Source organism: Colossoma macropomum, unplaced genomic scaffold, assembly GCF_904425465.1.
Source record: "Colossoma macropomum unplaced genomic scaffold, Colossoma_macropomum, whole genome shotgun sequence".
Classification (NCBI taxonomy): domain Eukaryota; kingdom Metazoa; phylum Chordata; class Actinopteri; order Characiformes; family Serrasalmidae; genus Colossoma; species Colossoma macropomum.
Genome location: NW_023494791.1, coordinates 17811216 through 17826730, shown reverse-complemented (window position 1 = coordinate 17826730; position 15515 = coordinate 17811216). Strand labels below are relative to the sequence as shown.

The 15515-nt window shown below is 41.5% G+C and overlaps 1 protein-coding gene across 6 annotated transcripts in view; it reads left to right on the top strand.

Moving 5' to 3' along the window:
• Positions 1–5142: 5142 nt before the first annotated feature.
• Positions 5143–15515, top strand: part of zmiz1a (zinc finger, MIZ-type containing 1a) — a 145106-nt gene continuing 134733 nt past the window's right edge. For all 6 annotated transcript variants that reach the window (XM_036574192.1, XM_036574191.1, XM_036574189.1 and 3 more), the window contains exon 1: positions 5143–5315. The gene's annotated coding sequence lies outside the window, so the exon portion shown is untranslated. The remainder of the gene's footprint in view (positions 5316–15515) is intronic.

Genomic DNA, 15515 nt, shown 5'->3' with positions numbered 1-15515 from the left:
TCTCTTTCATGTGGCGCTGAGCACAGAGGGAAGACCACCCTCGCTAGCAACTGAGCGCGAGTTAATTTCATCCCACACAATGACACAATCTCCGAGGCTGCGTAACAGTCTATTGTGCACCCCCTCTCCCCCAGCCTGGTTGGCGGGAGGCATTAGCATCGCTGTCATTGAATCATCAGAGCCTGAGAGCCATCACTCCTTTGAAGGATTAACTTCATTAGCATGTTTTCATGCCACTTGTACACTAATTGCCCAATTGAAGCGCCCACTTGTTGTGCTGGTGAAACATGCCTGGACTCCCGAAACTAAAGCAAGCACCTCCTGTCTTGAAGGCCTCATAATGCATATGCTTTCTTCCAACTTTCTTCTAAGTGGAGTGGACCAACAAAACCTTTAGGATATTAGTTAGACTTAGTAGTGTAGCCAGACTTGTCTGGCTCTTCTTCTTAAAGGGCAATATTAATTTCCACTTCAGTCTAATGTTGACATTTTTGCCCTGAGCGGTGATTGCAGAGAAGAAACCCAGCAGTGAAGTTCAATATTTAATCAATTATACTAACAATAAAGCCTTAAACTGAGAGATAATTGTCTGCTGGAGTCATGCTAACAACATGATGTCATGCACAGAAAGGTATTCTCAGTCTCAACCTGTCGGCTCATGTCAGCTCTCCAGTAATATGATCCACATCCAAAGGCTCTGAGAAAATGCTGGTCATTCTCAGACAAGGGCTTTATTTATTTCGTAGCGAGGAGATCCAGGCCCTCAGCACTGCTGCTATTTCTCAGCTATAACAAATGAGAGTATTCATGAATGCATGTGAATATTATGTAATGGGGATAACACGAGCACCAGAAACAGACTCGCTTTTTACTTGTTTTTTAGGTTTGGTCTTATCTCCGGTTGTTGCTGTTTGATATAATCTTTTCCTTGCTTTTTGATAGCCGTTCTTTCAGGCTCTTGTATGATATCCTGTTTTCTGCTCCAAGATTTACAGGAGGCTGCTATAATGGTTTTGCAGCTTCTGTAGGAGAACTGGCCAACAAGTAGGATTTTTCTTTTAAAACAGGTATTTAACAACACAGTTGTTAAAAATACCAGTGTGACTCTGCTTCCATTCCCTACGATGCACATGCGTAATAGTAAATGACTGAAAAGCATATCATGTCGTTATACGTTTAATTGTTTATTTACTAAATTCTTTAAAATTTTTAAGAAAATACCAAAGGCCAGTTGGGAATTGTGCTCCCAGCGAAAAATCTGACAGATTAGCAAAATCCCTGAGTTGAGGCCTGACAGACTTAAAAGGCTGTGTAGATCAATGCAAACCTGTTTACTGCAGCAAAGCAATAATTTGATTATTGTCTTTCTAAATAATAGAAGACAGCTTCAGTATCACAGCAGCACAGAATATCTGTTTAGGTTCTTGCAGCAAGCCATGCCTTATACAGTATTTTGTCTTACTGAGAAAGTTTAAGATTTTAAAAATTGGGCTGTATTCAATAAACAACCAATCGCCAGCAGAAGGTGGTTATAAGCATTACCTGGAGGTTCTTTGTAGCCTAATACTCAGTTAACTGCATTACATCCCTTTATAGGAAACACCATTAACCATTAAGTGTGATGCTTGCTATCTATGATTCATAATTTATGCATCTGCTGTATACTTTGTGATCAATCATGTATTGTAAACAATGTTGACATGGCGCAACTTAACCACGTAGTAGTAGTGGGATATCCCTGCTATTACTCGTGACTCATCAGAAGGATAAGCTGAGAGATCTGGGCTGAACTTAATCTACTCTTAGTTCAGGAAAAGGAGGGAAAATAAATAACCTCCACCCTTAGTTCTTCATTAAGAAGTTCAAAATGAACCTTAACTCACTCTCTGTCTCTGCAGCCCCCCTCTTGCTAGCTCTCCCTCCCCCATCTCCCCTCCTTCGTGCATGGCCTGAGGGAGCAGTTAGCTCTCTCAATGCTCTTGCTCTATTGTGAGCACACATTGATTGCCTCTACCCTCTCCAAAGCCAGGCGAGCCAGTCAGCATGGGGTACAGGCTGTCTGCTTTATCTACCACCGCTCACATTTTTCACTGAAATAAAAGAGGGGGAGAGAGGGAGTCTCCAAGAGAGTTCCTCTTCCACTCCTGCAAATAGTTGGCCAGATGCATCTCTTTCTCTCCCTCTTTCTCTCTCTTTCTGTTTCTCTTTCGCTCTCGCTCCTGCCTCTACTTTCAGTGGCTGGGCCGTGCTCCAAAGAGGATCAATAGTGTACTTAAACGGATTTCTCTTGTGTCTTGTTGTCAAATACATTGCGCACCTCTGCCTTTCTGTGGAGGCTAATCTTTGCACACTTCTGTAACACCTCACCAGCACCCACTCGCTTGTCCCTTTATCTGCATTTCCGGCCTTGTTTTGTTACACATTTTCATAATATCTTCCTCTCCTACCATGTTAATGGAGGTTTGGCAGAGGAACCCATATTGCCTCGGCGGAGGTCTGCGAGGGCGATAGCGTACTGTGTAAAGCAGATAGGAGCTGTAAATAATCTGTGAAAGCTCGGTCTGTGTGTGAAAGCTTATGTCAGCAGAACTGAAACTCTCCTTCCATCATGTAGCATTGAAGCCCCAGCAGCATCAATCATTTCCCCTGTGATTGTCAGGGAATTAGCTGAGCTGAGGTGCACTGTAGCGGTCTGGTTCTACTCACCTCCAGCTGAGACGTACCTTAGCATGGCGAAACCTGAATACAGTGCTCAAGTGACTTTTTAAAAACTAAACACGGCCACGAAGGATAAAAAAGAACATATGATTAGATATAAGGGCATTGACATAAGGGGAAAAACAAGGGATGTCAGTGTAATTAGGCAAATAAATCAAACATATAAAAATGCTACATTTTTTAGCACCATAATAATAAACTGAGTTATTCTCCATCATTTGATGCATTGCATTTATGCATTTGCTAAAGCATAAAATCAGAACATTAAGTTCCACTCCCAGTCCTCACATCTGTGTATATGTATAAAATTATACAGCGATTCAGTCAAGCTGAAGTCACTCCACCTATAGTCCATCCATCTTCTTGGCAGCCATCTGGCCATATTGTTTCGGAACGCAAGAGTTGAGGGCTTACCCATGAACACCAGGAGTTCGCACAACAACTGGCTTTGAACTAAAGTGTGCTGTTCATTGACTGCTTGTGTTTTCTTTTCCCCAGACATGATGAACCCTGGTGACTTTCAGCGACTTCACAAAACCATGATTAATGGTCCATAGCATGGGATATTATGAGCGGCCTGAAACGTATATGACAATAGACGCTGGGTTGCTCACCATAAGCAGAGCCATGCTTTGATACTGATGTTACATGGACATGTCCCCCTTTGTGAAACCTCCGGCACCAGTCTTCGGCATAAACTCAGACGACTTCAGCATCTGTAAAATGACTTTCACAGCACCACATCCCAATGATATGGAGCGAAGGAATCATTTGACAGCAAACATAATCAAAAGGCAGCATATTCAAGTCATGTGAGGGGAAAAATATGGATCTGATAAAGCAATGCTTTGACATTGACCACGGCACCTCTCTCTTGTCATTTGGAACATCACCATCTTCTAAGAACAGGACAGAAATAAAAATGAATGAGTGCCTGAGACCAATGATGTCATCTGCCAGATTTATCCCTGCCAACTTAGATAACTGTACAGGAGCTAGTGTCCTTGAGACAGAGTGCTCAGAGAAAAGGCCCTATGCATTAGTGTCAAAAGCCTTGCAGTGGAAAAGCTAAGGACACTGTTCAGAAGATGCAGCTAATGCTTCTTTAGAAAGCACTGTGCAGGTCTTGAAGAAATATAGTGAAAGGGAAGCTGGAGAAAAAGAACAGACATTAAGGTTAAACCCTCATAAATATACAAAGCCAGATTTGTTATTTTAACTTTAGGATGAATGTAGGCTGGATTTCAGGTATTTGAGATCATAAGATAAGGACTCTTTAAGAAAGTTGTTTATAGCAATTTCAGTTATTTTTAAGAAGCATGTAAATGCACTAATTATTTTTTAAAGAAAGTAATTGTAATAAGACATTTGATTAAAGAACCTTTACTATTCAGGGACCCTGCATGTCCCATTGCACCACTGCCCTCTATTACTTGTCCTATAATATCTCAATGCACTGCGTGATAAAGGGTAATTTGGGATCAGTTGTGCATCCATGTCATCATTTGCACATTTCATCCAAGAGAACCTTTTCTCCTCCTACTCAACAAGGCGCAGTGGAAATCTCGGGCAGTGGTGGTGGCCAGACTCAATCTCAGCTTGTGCAGTGAGTGATTCTATCTGATGCACTCCTCGAGACTCGGAACTGCGTGGCCTCCCCCCTGGGCAGTTCAGTCGTGCAGCATTGGAGCAGGAGGAGCAGGAGGAGGAGGTGGAGAAGAAGGAGGAGGAGGAGGAGGAGGAGGCTTGTGTGTCTCGGCACTGCTGGGAGACTCATTGTTCCCTGACGTCACCGCCAGGCCGCTGCTGCTCTCCAACATGTCTTTGTTATTCAGAGCTTCAGCGCCGCGCGGCCACTCGCAAAATACGGAGCGAGGCATTCCCTCCATCTGTGGGGGCCGAGAAAAAGAAGGGCAGACGGGATTTGCTGCGAAGCGATCGTGCATGTGTGTGACGAGATAAAATGTGTCACTATGAATAGCAATCTGTCAGCATGCACAGCCTCATATAGTAATTACGCTGTTACTAAATGCATTTCTCCGAGCAGTTGTTAGACGAGTTTTTTTTCTTACGCTAAGCACGTCAGTGTGTAAATACACATCCATAGATAATCAATTATTATAATCCCCTCTCTCTAAAATCTGTTTCAGTTTATAATTGACGTTTACAGGCTAACGTGATTACATCAAAACGGTGAAGACTGGTCTTCTTTGTTATCACGCCGAAATCATTTTTACCAAAACAAAACAAATCCTAAAAGGCGCCTTAAATGGAGCCATAAAAAACTACAAAACGCTGTGTGAATCCGCTCCGTTGGCCGAGGCTGGTGCGCTAGCCGGTACACGCCGCGCGACTCTGGGACACGTTTTGTTAGCAGCCGGCAGCATGGCTCTGTGGTAATAGAATAGCCGATGTAATTTGACACTTCAACTTGCCGTGCACTACGTTAGTTGATTCAGGCAGTCACACTCTGGCCAAACGCTGTGCGCTTTTCCCCCCCACTCAGTGTTTGCGAAGTAAAAAAGGAGAAAAATACTACGCGCATTCAGCTCGGGAGGATATTTGTTTCCAGCGCCGTGCTTTGACTGGATCTGAAAGTAAGTTCCGAATCCCTTTTCCCACCTCATGGCTGGAGAGCTTTTTTGTGTGCGCTTTGCATTGAACGTGTTTGTAGCCTGAGCGCTAGCTCCGACCTCGGCTAACAATGGAGCAGTCACTTAGAGAAGCGGCGAAGTAGCGCGGCTGAACTGCGGGATCGGGCTCGTGTTTGTTGAGCTCCGAGCAGAAACGGGAGGTTTTCGGCTTCAGCTCGGAGTTCACACCGCGCGGTGTTTTGTGAGGTAAAACAACAGCCCGCGATTGAGGACGTGTGCGTGTGTGTTTTTTCTGGATACTTGGTGCTGTGAGGAACGCGGAATTTGGCTTTTTCTGTGGTCCGGCTAGCAGAGTGATATTCCGAGCAACCCACTTCCCCACATTTCGAGCACGTTTCGTGGTTTGGCATTCATTGTTCCGCTCACTGTCATGCGCTGCACGGTTGGTTGGCATGTTTCCTTGGGCATTTGAAGCGCTTTAGAAAAGATGGGAGAGCCTCGCCGCTCGGAGATGTGTGACTTCAGCAGCCCGTGCGCAACATCAGTGCGATAAAATACACCACGTTTATTTTTTACCTGAAGTTAGCAGCTTATTTCATGTGTGTGCAACTCTGTCTAACTTGTAACAGAGCTTTTAAAAATCCATGTGCGGGGAAATGTGGGGCTCGTGCCGCCGCGCTGCAGTAGCCTAGCCTCGCTCCGTGTGGTGGCGGCGAGAGAAGTTGGGAGTCTCGGTCTGAGTGCTCGTGTCCGCCGCCGAGGGCAGCTGATCTGTCCGCGGTAAAAGGAGCATGTCAGTAGCCCGACATCCTTAACAGTTAGGAAGAGTCTAGCCAACCTGAGGGGGGCACACGCTGTGGGGGGGAATAACGGCCCTTCCTCCCTCGTTAGTGTGATTCTGGGAGACTTGAGGGAAACATGACTTTCACCACTGCAAGACGAGGGCAAGGCGAGGGCTACTGGAGCTAGCCTGAAGCAGCTTCACCAGATTTGAGGTCTAGTCCTAGGAAATAAAACACCCGTCATGTCTAAAGGCATTACAATGAAATTTTAATGGGTAATGTTGTTGTAATAACATAGTAACATACTGACAAGAGCCCGTCTTCCACTGTTATTGTCCCATTTTAGCTTAGCGTCTCTGCTGTTGTGAAAGTTTAAGCTTTCATTCAGAAACTGTTTCATTTCATTCAGTGCTGTTTCCCTCTAGGAAACGTGCTGTAATATATGCGGCCGCTGCTCTTTGCACTTGCTTTTTTGCCATCTGATGACAATTGTTTGGCTACTTCTTAGGCACCGTATAATCTCAGGCAGTGTTTACACGGCTGTGTGGATACTGATAATGTAAAAGCTTCCTTTTACTTCAGAGTGAATTGCCTTTGGTGCAAAGGTGAAAGGTAATTAGCTCATATGTGCCTGAGTCTTTATTCTAGAGCCTGTGTGTTTTAGTTGTGCATCTCTTTTTAGATATTAAGACATTTAAAGATGAGATTATGTACTTAAGGTACAAGAACTGTTCATTGGAGAAAAAGAAAGTAACCCTGCAATGTTTTTTACTTTTAATTCTTTCTTTAAGTGAAGAGAAGTAAATGCCAAGCTCCTTAACAAAATCTTTGTGAACTCTCGTCTATCAGCTTGTATTTCAAAACTGCTAAGCAAAGTGACCATGGCAGTAGCTTAATTTGTGTGAGTCAGGAATAGAGAATGTGTCTGGGAGAGGAGTTTATTTTACCCGCTACTCCAGACAGGGGCCCCAGGTCGAGGATCAGCTTTACCAAGGGGGCAGGAGCACTACCGCTGGTCATGCCATTCTCGTGTAAGGGCATTTAGAGCATGAGGCATGTTGTAAAGGCCACCAGGAAAAAGCGAGTTTAGAGAAAGTGTTTGGACTTGAGCTGAAAGAGCAAACTTTGATTTCATGGGCATGGTTGTGCTTATTATGGCAAATTAAATTGTAAAAAAATCATTGGGCGTGTCATGTTTGAACATTGCTTTGGCCACCTACTAAAAGCTCATAGTAGTTTTATTGGTCTTAAGGACCTGGATGGTAAAGTAGTGCATAAGCTCTGATGAATCTGTGTGGAGGAGCCACTTATTTATCTCAAATCATAGGCCTCTGCAGGAAGCTGCCTGTCATCTAGGTTTTATATATATATATATATATATATATATATATGTGTGTGTGTGTGTGTGTGTGTATGTTATTGGCTTACATGGTGAATAGTAACTGAATAGTAATTGCCTCACTCTCATGTACCAGATATGCTCAACTAATGTACAAAGTCTAAACACTTCTTAAACGCAAAACTTAATTTGTGCTAAAAATGCTAAGCTTGCTGATTTGATACGAGAGTTGATGTCTGGTACTAACCTATGGTGTAAAGCAGGGCTGAAAACATGTAGTCAACATCTTAACATTTCATCTTAAGTATTCCTTTGATGCTTTTCTCTTCATTGCCTTTAGTAATATTGTAGTCACAGTCAGAGATCTGTTTAAAAGAGGCCAAACACTAATCAGTGTTTTGACGGGTTGACATTTAACTGTTAGTGCACTATTGTGGGGAGTTGTGAAATACTTGGCCCATGATTATTCATCACAGGCTTCTCGTCACCAGCTGCACACACCCACTCTCAAACATAAGTCAGGCTTTGTGTCTATGTCCACGTGCCCCGCTGTGGATCTGCATAGCACTGTTTGTTTATTTCGACATGTAAAATCAGCTGCACTCTTTGGATTGCTGATTATTTCTCACATGTGACGCTGTGATTTTTATCACAGTAGGTGTTAAATGATTACTGTTAGGGCACAAGCACCCTCAAAACATGGCTTTAACCCTTAGAAGTTGCAGTTAACGTCAGCAACAACAAAAGCATGGTGTAATTCTCACTTGTAGCTCATTTAAACAAGTGGAGAAATTCTGTCATAGGTGCAGATTGTGAATTTTAAATTGATAACACTTTTGCATTTAAAAGTATTGCAGTTTTAAATTGATTGTGATTTGGATTTTATGAAAAGAGATTGTTGTGCACGGTCTTGTTTTATGGATATAAACTACCTTTTTGCCATTATCATTGTGTTTTTGACATCAAAATAAATGGAAATAAGTCAAAGGTGCTGACTCAAACCAGTTGATATGTAATATAAGTGTAATTCGTTGTGTATTACTGTGTAATTAAATATGTAATTACATAAATATATTTAAGAAGCATCATAAAACAAAACTAACTTCTAAGGGTTCATGCGTTGTTCAACACTCTTCGGCAGTCTTCTATGTCTTCACCCTGAAAACCTTGATCTCCCAAATGCACAATTCAATTAAACAGCAGCCCTAAATGCTTCAATGACTCTTGAAATCAGTCTTACCCAACTTATGTGAGCATTGTGCTGTTACATAGTTCATGACCTTGTTGAAGCAAAAAAAGAGGCTGGAGTTACTTGGCTGCTTTTAATCAGACGTATCTGGGAAGAGCATGGTGGGGGACCTACTCTAGTTCATGTCCCCATAAGAGTGGCTTGTTGAAGGCTGCCTCCAGCTATCAGTCTGACAATGTGACCATAGAGGCATTAGGATGTGATGTGCAAAGCATTAGCTAGCTTGTGCCACTCTAAGTGCTTCGCCCTCAGATAGGGACTTCCAGGCCCACGCTGTCACAGACTCATGCATGTTTGATTTGACGTTCTTTGAAAAATGAACGCAGAAGATGTCACAATGACTGTATCCCATTTCTGTCAGCAAAAGAGCAAGGACCCTGAATCATAAACGACACCCAGCCACTCCGGCACAATATGTGTGCTCGAAACTTGGCACTGGAGGACAAAATGTTCCTGCTGCACTCAAGATTTTGCTTGATCACAAGTAATTACCTTCACTTTTTGGGGCTGATGAAAGCTTGCTGTGCTTTGAAGTCTGACTGCTGTGCGTCTTGCAAATCCAGCTTGAGTAAAACAAACATATTGTCCTCAGACTGTTTTCTTTTGACTATGGCAAATTAGTCCTTGTTCACTGAGCCATGTTCTAAGTGTCAAACTGTTTGACTTGGTGCTCTATTCAGAGTCGTTTAATAAACAGCTGTGAGTTGGTGATCATGCTCAGGGGATTCGCATGCACTGTCTGAAGGAAGCCCTATATTCTGGGAGGATGGCTTGAGATTAGCTCTTCATTAAGAGAGGCACGAAGCTGATAGTGATTGTGTTATGCATAATGTTGATTGCTCTTGATTACACCATGTCATCTCCTATTGAGCAAAACGTACAACATGGGCATTAGGAGAAATAATGCAGGTCACTAAATCCTTTGTGAGTCTAGACCCAGAACAAATTGACCATTAACTTTAGTGAACCATAGGTCCTAAATACTTATTACTAGAGCAATATGTTCATTGAAGATTTATGCAAGTCTGCATTTGTGCCAACTTTTTTCATTCAGCTAAGCATGACTACACTTTTTCAATACATTTTTAATTCAACTGATATAGAGATGATTACCTGTCACTCTAAGACTCTGGATATTCTGTATTGTTCCTTGGGTAATTAAGGGTCCTACAGAATATTTCATTTTTTAGTTTTCTGAACTTTTAAAGACTTTCCAGGTATATTTGTCCTTATTTTCATTTTCATTAATGACTATCACACAAACAATTTCAGACTTGAGGGTGTGCTTAAGAGCTGTTGACATTATTTGTACAAATTACCCAGGTTAATTGTAATTTGTCAGTATCAGCACAAATTAATAACATGAGTCAAATAAAACAAAAATAACATGAGTCAAATAAAATGCTACATCGAAAGTAAGAGGCAACTAGCCTGTGAGTCGTATATAATAATGCTATGACATTTTGTTACAGGTATAACAGCAGCATTCAAATGCAGCAGGAATGTGCTTTACCTGCCTCACATGGTTTATATCATAACATTGCAGCACAGACCAAAATAAAAACAATAAGTTAGCCGATTGCTGATTTCATGTTACGAGCAAAAATCTGCTGATTTTGATCTTGGCTAATTCTGGTTGTGCATCCCAAATCGTGATACAAGTTGTGAATCATCTTGTGTATCATGATTTTTGCCACATAGTTCAGTCTTACATATAAGGCTCTGCAATTCAAACAGTGAAGAACAAACTGATAGTACTTTTTTGTTCGAATTCTTGTCTTACCTTCTTCTGTCTTCAGTATGCTGATCCCTTCAGTCTTCTATTTCTTAAAGTCAAGTTGGTTGATTTTTGAATTTTGATTTGTGCTGTAGACACATCCTAATATGGGTTATCATTGGCATATTATAAGGTTCTGTTTTCAATCTGTGTTCTTTGCATTGTGTTATTATAGATCTGCAATCATTTCTGGATCATTTTTAAAATAATCTGTTTCCGAAGTTCCAAATCAGGTGTGATATGCTTTTATTATTAATGGTTGCATTGTCAGTGGTTTGTTTATTTCCAAGCTACTGGAGCAGTAATTACTCTCAGTAGCAAAAGCATCAAAGATCATTTTCATTACAACCATACGGCCTATTTTGACGAAGGCTGAGTGGGACTGAAATGTTCATGTTTAACTGTGAGTAAAGCTTGATAGTTTGGCTAATGAAAGTCAGTGGTGTGCCAATTTGAACATGATTCTTTGAGAGTTATTTATTAATTTATTTTTTGCTGCACTTCAGGCTAATTAAAGCACTTTCCTACACAACAGGATTTGTTGTTTTGACTTAGTAAATGACATAAACTTATAATGTAGAGCTTATTTTACTTGTAGTAGAAAGTTAACAGAAGAAATAACTTACATTCCTTTAGATTACTGTATGAAGTTCAGTAAAATCTTACTTTTTTAAGTTAAACACTCGTAATTTCTTCCACTTTAACTTCATCTTTGGGTAATTTGTTTGAGTACCACCACCTTGGACAGAAAATTAATTGATCTGTAATCCTCCATATGTCTTTCAGCACTAGAGAGAAGAATCTTTTAAGATTTCACAGTAAAGTAGGCAGGCTGTTTCTAGAGAAGCTACTCAAAAGTGAAAATATATGTGAAAATATTACCACTCAGTATTGGGTTTTTTAACAAGTGCTACATCTGTATGCATTTATTCATGCACTGCACAAAAGCACCAACTGCTACTCATACATCTCCATTCATTTGATGTATTGAAATATTGCAATGTATTCCATCATGTGGAAACCCTGGACCCTGTCAGCGTGTCTGAGCTGTCTGTCTGTGTCTGAGAGTGCTAGATTTCCTTCAACACTGCTGTGAGGGAGGTACAATTACATTCAGTGTGGCCTCAAGGGATTCATACCTTCCTCTTCTCTGACAAAGCAAATTAAGTAGAATTTACTAAGAGTGTTTGTTATTCCCTCTCCAAATTCAGACGATTCACCTCACAAAAAAGAAAACAGAGCACACTTGCCACCTTGGCGCAGACATTTGCGCAAGGTGAGGCAAAATGAAAGCCGAATGGAAAGCAGTCACGAGGCGTCACATAAACATGACAAATGGATTCTGGTAAATGAAATTCAGACCACATCCAATACAAAATCGTTTCTGCTGTAGAGTGAAAGAGAAGAGAGAATTTCAGTCAAAACAATAAAAGAAGCATTGCGTTTCAGATTTACATTAGTAGGTGTTAACTTCAGAAAGGAAAGCAAAACAGAAGAGCTTGTTTCATCTCAGAGCACACCTCTTGCTCCACAAATGCATTTCATGCATCGCAGCCTCCGTGCAGAGCTCATGAGGTGACAGCTGTAAGTAACAGAGAGACATTCATGGAGTCCTAGTGCAGTCTCAGCAGCAGATAGAGCATGATAAATCCAGAGGCGTGTAAGTGTGTCTGTGTCCGAGCTCAAATTGGCATGCAACTGCAAGCACCACTTCCCAGGTAAGTGCTGGATCCCTTGACTCTTAATGACTGCTCCATAAGCCAGGCTTTGGGTGCCCACTCAGTGCCCTCCCCTCTCGTTCACCCTGCCAGTGCAGCCAGACTGCTTCACACTCTTATAAGCTCATGTCTTTTCATTTCTCAGTCTGGGCTTTCCAGATAAAGAGCCACATTTGGAGCCCCAGTGTGAAAATATTATAAAATGGAATGTCTGGCGAAGCATTTTTTCGCCGAGCTGAAGTGGAGCCGTGGGCTGATCTAATGCCGAATAGATTTTATGATCTCCCAGTTTTTCGATTTTTATTCATGTAAATGGGAGAGGAGTGACATCTCTGCTTAGTCACCTTTTTTTAAACCAGTCTTTATGCGTTTTAGAAGTGGGCCGGGTTCCAACAGAGAAGGTTTCTCCATTCTCGTGCAGCAGTCGGTGGCACCAATCTGGGTGCATGCAGCCTGTCACTCTTTTCCAATTGCAAACAGATACCCGATTGTCACTCGGTGGCAGAGAAGTGCTGTGCTGTCTCCCAAAGTGAATGCCACTAGTTGTGTTTTTGAGGAGACCTGACAATTGCCTGCATAAATCACCATACATATTCAAATATAAATTCTAGAGATAGGTGTGCAAGCTGTGCACTTGCAGCAGTGCTTTTCCACACATGTAATCTAACATAGCATGCCTCTGGTACTTTGGACACACAAGGTGAGTTATGCTAAGCCAGTGTCTATTGACTCTTAGTGACCCATTGTGGCCCATTCGTGGTCGACAGATAAGCTGATTGCACTGAGCTGTTGTCTGTGTATTGTTGTTGACAAGTGGTATAAAACAGATGTAATAAGCGATTCTTTGCTGTTCTATCTATCTGTTTGCTGTTCTAACCTTTTGATGTTACATCACAAAAAATGCACTGCCTTCCAAGCTGTTAAACACTGTTGTGAAGCTGTTTGCGATAATAATTCACAGGCAATGTCAGCTGCCATCATCTCCCATAGAACAGAACTCACAATATAGGTATGGGTGCTAAACAGTGTAGGCTGCTGAATTTATCACATATCCTTGAGCAAAGCAAAGTATATTTATTAAGGCTTTAATAAATATGCACATTACACCAAGAACAAAGTTTAAGAAGTAAAGTTTAATATAATAAACTGGTGATTTACGAGTGTTATCATTAATATATTTTCAGAGTACAGTACTGTCCGAAAGTCAGAGAACACTCTTCATTTATTTAAATTTCCAGTCAAAATGGCCATTAAGTACAGGGTATTCATTTTTTACAAGATACTCCTGAGAAGATTAGATATAAAATAATCCATTATCCCAAGGAAGGGGAAAGTTGAAAGAAAAAATAATGAAAAAACAGGATTTTTCACAAATTAATGATTATTAAAAGATGTAGGGAAAACTGGACTCCTAACAACCACACAAGCTTTGATCTTTGAGAGATATGAAAGTCAAGCTTCATTCTTACTTCAGGTCTGAAAAAATCTGTAGTTGTTGCTGTCCGTCCTTCCACTGTGAGAAGACACTTAACTCAACGCTGTGTATCTGAGAGGTATGTAGTTGTCCAGAAGTTGTTACTGAGAAAAGGAAGACAAAAATTAGCAAATCAATCTAAAATCTGCTGGTGTTCTCAGAACAATGGACTGACCACCCCAGAGTCCAGACTTCAACATCACTGAACATTTTTGGGATCACTTGGATCGTAAGAAAATGACACCAACTTCTAAGACTGAACTTCAAGGTGTGGAAATAAATCCCTATAGGTTCTTTTTAAGTATTTTGAAAAAAATGGAAGCTGTAAAGGCAAAGGGTAGACACACTGAACACTGACAAAACTTATATTTTAGTTGTTGAGGCTTCTGTGGGATTTTCTTTTTTGTAAGCTTCCTGCTTTTTTCTTGATGCTGGAAAATAAACAGCTGTTCTGACTGGAAACTAAGGATTTTGCACAGTACAGTAGGTTCTGCAGTGCCACTCTTTGCTCATTGCTGGGTCATTCGTGGGTTTTTAGAGTGGTTCATTATGTTCCATATCACATAAAGTACGCCTCTGGTATTACCGGTTGAAATATTTAACAGTGACATCGTTCACATGCAGTGTTTGAGATGATGGAACAGTTTAAAAATTCAAAGCATCTCCAAACTGTGCAGCCGCACTATTTCTTTTTAGATGATTTAACCTTTCCAACTTAAATATTTTCTTAAGTGCATATTATGCAAAGCAGAAATAATGGGATTAAACTAATTGTGTGTTTACAGCAGTGATACACTCTGTGATTCTTGCCAAATATCATCTTCAAGAAGTAGCCTATTTGTCATTGTCTCTCTTTTTAATTAACTGCTGACCAGCAGCAGCAGATCTTTATGGTTTAAAAGCAGCTTGGTTTAAATCTCTCTGAAAATACAGTGTCTCAGAACAGCAAATAGTGTCTAATTGCATTTTGTTTTGCCCCTGCAGTCTTTATACTGGATTTTGTAAAAAGGTTGGAGGTGAAGCATTAGATATTGGTCCGTGTATAAGAGGCTTTGGAAATGTTAATTTGTTTATTAGTCAACCTTGAAAAGAGCATGGCCGTGGATGCGGTCTTTGAGGCTTTCTGGTTGTGTCCTAGGGTGCGACCGAAGCATTTGGAGGTGGTTGTTGTTGTTGCGTGTTGGATGCATGAGCTCTGAGGGCAGCTCATAGCTCCTGACTCTGCATCTGCAGTAAGTGGTCACCAGGGACGCATGGCACACGCCAGCTCGAATTTACACTGTGGCCGTCAGAGGAGAAACAGCCTGATCGAGAATAACAGCCAGATCCTCTTTGCGCCCTCGCCATTACAGATTACGGAAAAGCAAAGTGTCTGTTCGCAGAGCATCTAGAGCATCTTATTGGCCATAATTGAATGTTACTGAAGCCAGCTCGCTTTAGCCTAGCCCCGAGAGCCATCTCCGTGTGCACGGTTGTCTTTCTGATTTTGTCTGGAATTCTTTTGACTTTGGAACGGCAGAATGGGGAAACTCAATCCGGAGTGGTCCTGAGGGCTTCTTCTGCTCGAGAATTCCCACCCAAAAAGCTGCCAACACCCACACAAACATTTATGTAGGTCCGCTTTCAAGGAAAGGAGCGAACCCCTGAGCCTGCGTCACGCCAATGCCATTGACAACCCCAGCAGGCGAGGCTGCTTGTTTATTAGTGTTGAAGTGGGAAGACTAAAGCTGCTGGAGTGTATGTGCACAGGGGCCGCTGCTCATGTGTCTACAGCGCAACTAATTAGCATGAAAACGGCCCTAACAAAGAGAGGCGATGCGCAAGTTTATTTATTTAAGAACATCCTAGTGGGCTTTTCAATGAC